This window comes from Schistocerca serialis, chromosome 9 (genome assembly GCF_023864345.2).
Source record: "Schistocerca serialis cubense isolate TAMUIC-IGC-003099 chromosome 9, iqSchSeri2.2, whole genome shotgun sequence".
In the NCBI taxonomy this organism is placed as follows: Eukaryota; Metazoa; Arthropoda; class Insecta; order Orthoptera; family Acrididae; genus Schistocerca; species Schistocerca serialis.
This window is the reverse complement of record NC_064646.1, coordinates 325,275,616-325,283,248: the sequence shown is the minus strand read 5'-3', so window position 1 is coordinate 325,283,248 and position 7,633 is coordinate 325,275,616. Positions and strand designations below refer to the sequence as shown.

General features: G+C 38.9%; 1 long non-coding RNA gene across 1 annotated transcript in view; it reads left to right on the top strand.

Annotated features, from left to right (window-relative positions):
- Nucleotides 1–7,225: 7,225 nt before the first annotated feature.
- Nucleotides 7,226–7,633, top strand: part of LOC126418459 (uncharacterized) — a 92,824-nt gene continuing 92,416 nt past the window's right edge. Inside the window, exon 1 of the long non-coding RNA XR_007575849.1 lies at nt 7,226–7,380. This is a non-coding gene — a long non-coding RNA (uncharacterized LOC126418459). The remainder of the gene's footprint in view (nt 7,381–7,633) is intronic.

Here is a 7,633-nt window from a genome sequence, read left to right as displayed (position 1 = left end):
ACAGCTGATCGTTGCATCATGACGGAGGACATCAAACAGAATGACCCCTTCAGAGTCCCAGAAGACCATCGCCAAGACTTTGCCGGCTGAGGGTGATGCTTTGAATTTTTTCTTCGGAGGACAAGCGGTGTGGCGCCATTGCAGAAATTGCCATTTTGTTTGCGATTCGAAGATATGAACACATGTTTCATCGCCTGCGACTATCGCTCCAACTAATGGACGATTATGTCACCACAACTAACAGAGACGTTCAGTTGAGCAATGAGATACTGGACTGAGACACGTCGATAACCACGAATGTGAGTATTCGCACGTTCCAACATTGAAGGAGTCCCACCTGTGTGTGGCCGGCGCGTGGAGATCAGAAGGTTTGCGTGAGCTTGTTGCGGTGCTGACAGACGCCTCACCTCACGCCTCACTGTACTTTTATTCACTGCCAGATCTCCGTAAAAATTCTGCAAACACCTATGAATATCTGCGATGCACCAGTTGTCCGCCAAAAGAAACTCAATGACAGCTCTCTGCTTGGAATGCACCTCCGTTATAGACGCCATGTTGAAGGCTACGTATAGCCACCATTTATCGGAACTACAGGGCGTGAAGCGGGAATATTCAACGATGTCCACAAGACGGTGCTTGGCTTACAGCATGAATTAAGAAAACGAAACTAAATAATTACGTATACATAGAAAAGAAAATATGTGCAATCATATACACCTAAATAATTTTGGACCACAATGCTTTTTCAGTTAGTCTTCCATTATTTTAATAAGAACAACTTAGGACGCAAAGTTCTCAGTATTTTGCTTTTCTTTTAATTTTATTTTGTCGTAGTTGAAGCACAGGGAAAAGTATAAGGAGAAGCAATGAAAACATCGAGCTTTGCCGCCGACATGGTAAGTCTGGCAGAAACAACGAAGGATCCTGTAACGTAATACTTGAAGAGAGGTTATAAGATGAACAGCAACAAAAGTAAATCAAGAGTAATGAAATGTCGTCGAAATACGTCAGGTGATGCTGAAGGTGATGCCAAAGAAATTGGAGTAGGAAATGAGATACTAAAAGTAGTAGATGAGTTTTACTATTTGGGCGGAAAATTAACTGATGATAGACGACGTAGAAGGAATATAAAATGCAGACTGGCTATAGCATGAAAGACATCTTGGAAAAGAGATATGAAGTGCACAAGGCAAAAATGATAATAGTCACTTTTTTGTAACTTTTCAGGACGACGAATTTTCTGCTCTAGTCTCTCGTATATCATAAACGTTCACCGTATAACCATCGCAACAACATTTTTCTTGTTCTATATCTATTTGTTTAGGTAATAAATGTAATACAATAAACATATTTTCAATTTTAAGATACTTTATTAATCAAAAACTTAAGTAGGTACACAAAAACATGGTAAAAGTGATGGTAGTCATAAAAAACTTGGTAAAAACGATGAAAGCCCACTATCTTTCTGTGCTTCTTCAGTGGATCTTGTAACCTGTAAACAGATTCTGTCTACTGTTTATTTTATAAGATTTATAATACTCTAGATTTTAACACATTAGGCCCATATAGATTTTATTTTAACACTGTTAATTACAACTTACATTTTGTCAATGAGGAAGTTCTTCAAAGTACTTTTGAGCAGATGGACTGCAAAACTGCTTCAGATGCTGCAGGACTTGGTACTTTCCAGGTTTTACTTTAATCAGATCTCGAAATAAGCAAACTTTTGAGCTAAAACAAGGGTACCTGCTTGTGGTTTTTGTCATAAAATAGTAACCTACCTACTTACATAGAGTATTATGAAATTAACTAGTAACCTAACTAAATATCTGTTCCAATAACGGCAAAAATATTTCCTATACTGATAAGTTTTAATTACTTTCAAGGTTACACTATTGTTATGAGGTATTATTCTATAACTTGTTGTGTTGGCGGAAGTGCCAACACCATGTTACTAGAGGAGGCCGAAATTCACGCGTTTTAGCTCACGCAGGCTGGCGTGAGGAGGGAGGGACTATACTGACGTGAGGTCTGGAACATGACAAGGAATTAGAATTCAGAAAGCGGACGTAATTTGTTTGATACTTAACTTTAATCCATTAATGATGAACGTCGCTCTTGACGGTACATGATTCACAATATTATCAGTTCAGAATATATTCTTGAAGAATATGGCGCCTTGCTAGCTCATAGCAAATGACGTAGCTGAAGCCTATGCTAAACTGTCGTCTCGACAAATGAGAGCGTATGTAGACAGCGATTTATCGCTAGCAAAGTCGGCTGTACAAATGGGGCGAGTGCTGGGGAGTCTCTCTAGACTATACCTGCCGTGTGGCGACGCTCGGTCTGCAATCACTGATAGTGGCGACACGTGGGTCCAACGTATACTAACGAACCGCGGCCGATTTATAGGTTACCACCTAGCAAGTGTGGTGTCTGGCGGTGACACCATATAACTCATTATAGGTTTATAGATTACTGATATGTGAAAGCAAAGGTAAAGTGTTGCGTCATTTTCTCTTACCTTCACGCAGAATTGGTGGTAAAGAGAAGGACGTATTATCTCCAGGTTCTTCTGTCTCTCTTGAAAGCTTGGTAATCTGGTGTTGTGTTAGGATCGGTGACATCAGAAAGTACCCAGTGTAAGATGGTCTGTCTTCAACTAACCTACAATGGTCTTTTGAAAATTTTAATTCACGAATTGGTCGTGTAGCAAATGGGCATTTCTTGTGATATTGATTTTCCAAAAAAGCAGTCCATTCTCTAAATAGGTTTTGGTCAGCTTCAATCACAGTGAAAGGTGAAGGCCTTACTCTGGCATTCTTTATTTCATTTACCCAATGTTCTGGTATCTCTGTGGGAAATTTGCCGTTTATCAGGGCCATATCTCTATCGCATTCTAGGTAAGAGTGGCCGCGAATAGGGAATATAATTGCTATGCAGTCTAGTTTTTAAGGATCTGTACCACATAATGACAGAAGCGAAACATGGTGTAGTTCTGGTTCTGTCCGCTACAAGAATTGCAAAATATGTACAAATTTTTGACATTGGACTGTAACATGGTGAAGATATAATAGTGCAACATCGATACTACTTCGTCTGCACCTTTACCTCCTTCTGTTTCTGAGTAAGCAAAAAAAGTTGCATTTCCCTTAGATAGGCTGTGCACATTGAACAAATACAGTGACAATTGGCGGTAGTAAACGTCATTTGTGGTCAAATTAGCTAAGCTTACATTTTTTTGAAAATCAGTGGTAAGTGCCTGAGTATCCTCCCTTTTCCTTGAAATTTTCCTACATTTTCTCTTTGTGTCATAAAACATGTTAGCTTTCCTCAAGTGTTGTTCATTCTCACATTGTTTTGTCTTAATTCTGCTTAAAATATTTGCTTTTTCCTTGTCATCATTAGTCTGTTCCAGCTGGAGGTTTAGAGCTTTCATTTCTGCTTGGTACCTGTCACATGCACTGCAGGTGTCGCTTCTGGGATATCCGAAAGCTATGTTAAGCTTAGATACGAATATCTGTCTATAATATTCATAGGACACAATATTACCATTAGGCATACCTGTTTTGTACAATGTGTACATTTTTTCAAATTTAAAGTGTCTGGCAAGTATATTTTTTTAGTTTTATCGAAACTATAATGCTTTGTACGGCCCTTAAACGATGCACTGTGATCAGTGACACTTTGCTTAACTTCTTCTGAGGTCCTACAATGTCTGTGGTCATACTTTCCTCTCTTGTCTGTTGGAGGTTCACCTGTTTCTTTCAGACTCGTTTGAATAGTTTGAACCCTTCTTCCAGTTACATCCAAAATAGACAAAAATGCTTTATAACACACAGGGGTGTCAATAAAATTATCACCATCCATTATTCTTACTTTGTAGGTGTAGTTCTTATCATTAAAACTAGATTCATTTTCAGGCTTTCTTGGTCTGCGATTTTTGACGTCATAAACATTGATAAGCCCGCCAAGTATGTGGACTGAGCATCATTAGATTCTAAACTATTAAAATGAGACATTAATCTTTTCCTCTCACCTTCACAAACTTTATCAAAACACTGCAGTATTTTACATCTGTAATCAGACCCATTTTTGTGAGTACACACTTTAAGTTTTTTCATCACATCTCTTACCCTTCCATGGGATTTTCTCTTCTTTGTGCTAGGTTTACTGACGTTTTCACAATCTTCATCCACACTTGACTCACTTAATTCACTCATTTTCTCAGAAACTACTACCAAGAACACAAGCTATTAACTTTGGCAGCTTTCTAACCACAAACACAAAGTAAACAAAAGAATGAAGACAGCGCGTTGAACTCCTGATCAAGCAGGTTTTGCCAGCCTTATGAAATGACTTTCATCATATGTGCCATGAACACAGATGACATTCATCAGTTTTACCGTGCACAACAAAAATAAAATGGTAAATAACTTAGTAACTGCCAGCATTCTTGCTGTGTACACCTCCCTACAAATTCGGCCGTATTTGAGCTACAAATTCCTGTCCTAACCTCAGAATGGGAAAAAGTTGACTATCATCATTTTTGCCTTGTGCTCTTCATATTTGTTAAGACCTAATATAACTTTAATTGTTAGGAAGTCTTTTCTGAAAGTACTGTTTGAAGTGGAGGTTTGTGTGAAAGGGAAATGTGGACGGTAATCATCTGAACAACAGGAGAATAGATGATTTTGAAATATGGTGTCTGTGAAGAAATGTAATACCAACAGCTGAATACAGGAAGCAGGTTCAGAAGGATGTAGGTTAAGTAGTTATTTGGAGGTGAAGAGGCTTGAACAGCGAATAATAAAGTGGAGAGCTACATCAGACCAGGCTTCTGAATGAAGTCGACAAAAAACAACAGTTGTAAAACATAAATGAATATTCGTATCAGCTTCTAATGAAAATTTAAATGTTTTTAAACGATTGCTTATTTGAAAGTTACATTATTCAGTATTAGGAAGTGGGGCAGCTACCTTGTCTATGCACAATTATTTAAAGGTGCTGATATCATTCATATGAAGCAATTTTAAGTTGTGGCGTGTACATGTTCTAAAGAAAAACTTACGACAGGATAAATTTGAATTGAGCAGTGGGAACAATTGGTATGTTTGGGCACTGTGACGTAGAGGCTGTACAAATTTAAATTGCAGTTTATTGTATTTGTTGTGATATAGTCGTTAATTGGTATTATTCTTTTATATCTCTTGTAACAGATCTGAAGATGGCTAACATCAGAACTAGTAATCAGAATGAAGTTCATATGCGATCAAAGACTATAAATAACTGTAGTAATACGTTCTTTGCTAATACAATCTAAGTTATAAAGCTGGAGGACTGGAAGCAATTTTAGTACGATGTAGAAATAGTATCTAATTCTCATTTTAGCGATATGTAGTTCAGTAATGCCGTAGTTTAAAAACGGCACAAATTGTTCCTTTGATTTCTTGTTATTACATAAAAATTTGAAGGAAAACCATACACAATTATGCATTGGTGTACATGAAATATATACTCACTTTTAGTACTTAGATAACAGGTCACATACAAGTGAGTAATTACACTACACTGTGAAGGAAACATTTTAAGATCTGCTTTCACGTCGAAAGTATCATTCATTTCTTCACCTTGGCAGAACAGATAAATGACAAACCTTTCGGTGGTTTTAGAAAGAATGTAGTACATTACTGAATGCTAAAATTCATTTACTCATGTGCAATGCATCTCGATTGTTGATCGATCTTCGCATCCAGTTGGAACAGGGCACTATGGAAGCTCAAACTATGTTCCACAATGCTACTTCCGTGCCCGAAAGTCCGTATTATTTATCAAAAACTCGTCTTAAATTGGTTAAAACCAGTACACCACTTGCCCAAGTCCGACGATCACGGTGTAGTGTATCCATTGTCAGAGACAGCGTTTCCGAGGAGTCGCACTATGATGGACATAGCACTTGCCTACATCCTGTACAAGGCTTCTCCTAGAAAAGAGCAAAGAGATTTTTGATACTACCCTTTTGTTCCCTCCATTGTGTTACAACATTCCACCTTCTCTTGGATTTAAGAAGGCAACTCTTCTACGTCTACATCTACGTCTACATGTATATCTACATTCATATCCTGCAAATCTCAAGCGCCTGGCAGAGGGTTCATCAAATCACGTTCACAATAATTCTCTATTTTTCATCCTCCAACAGCACTCGATAAAAACGAACACCTATATCTTTCCATGCCAGTTCTGGTTTCCCTTATTTTATTATGATGATTGTTTCTCCCTACGTAGGTATGCGTCAGCAAAATATTTTCGGATTCGGAGGGGGCAGTTGATGATTGAAATTTCGTGAGAAGAGAAACGCCTTTCTTTTAATGATGTCCACCCCAAAACCTGTATCACGTCCGTGATGCTGTCTCTCCTATTTCTCGATAATACAAAACGTGCTGCCCTTCATTGAACTTTCTCGGTGTACTCCGTTAATGTTATCTGTTCAGGATCCCACATCGCACACAGCAGTACTCCAAAAGAGGACGGACAAACATAGTGTAGGCAGTCTCTTTAGTAGATCTGTTGCATCTTATAAGTTTTTGCCAACAAAACGCAGTCTTTGGTTCGCCTTCCCCACAACATTTTGCTTGTGTTCTTTCCAGTTTAAGTTGTTCTACATATTCTAGCGGAATTTATGTATAGACCTTGAAGTTTAGCTCTTTAACAAATGAACTACCATTAAATGTACTTATTCCAATAGTTTTAAAATTTTTGAAAGGCTTTTCTTGAGACCATCATATATCGATACAGTGTAAATGTCCTTTTAAGCAGACGAACGTGGGATGGAAAGCTATGGACAAATTTTTCGTGTATCCACTAATATATAAACGTTGTTGGATCCGGTACTTTCTGCGAAATTTTGACTCATTGCTACATTCTACATCATTAACATAGATAGAGGTGAGACTCAGTACAGGTATGTCTCAGGAACTTCACTTGTATACGATTAGCGCAACAGAGAGAGTGATCAGAACTGTACTTAATCACATCTTCCCCAATCAAAGGCGAAATACTGGCAGTGACAATTTCATCCACCACCAGGAGCCGAATCGGCAGCGCCACTACACAGACGCGTATTAGCGACTTCGCCTAAGGTGTCATTTCTTCCTTCTGCGCAATACACATTTCCGGCACCTTAACAAAATGTGTTGTTTGTCGATGCAGACAGCTGCAACAGCAGGCCTCACGCGATATTTGCTTCTCTCTTCCAGTTCACAGAGCACGCAGTCGTCGCTACTGCATCGTGTATATAAGGGACGAGGAGACGCCAGAGCTGCATCAATCGTCATGGCAGCCTCCACCAAGTCTCTCCTGTTCCTCTGTCTGGCTCTCGTGGTAAGTGCGACTGCGTTTCGACCTTCGCTTCGCATAAGCGATAGCATATGAGTTGGTACTGCACCAAAGCTTATCAGCCCAAAGCACGGCCATTTGGTTTGTCTCAAATGACATCTGGGACTGAAATGACAATTTCTTGGTAGTGAAGACGCAACGTGAGAGCTTGGATGAAGAGTCGTCGACAGGTGTGAAAGTAACATCAGGCGTTCCACAGCAAAATGTAATGGGATGGGATCCTTGCTGTTCGTATTGC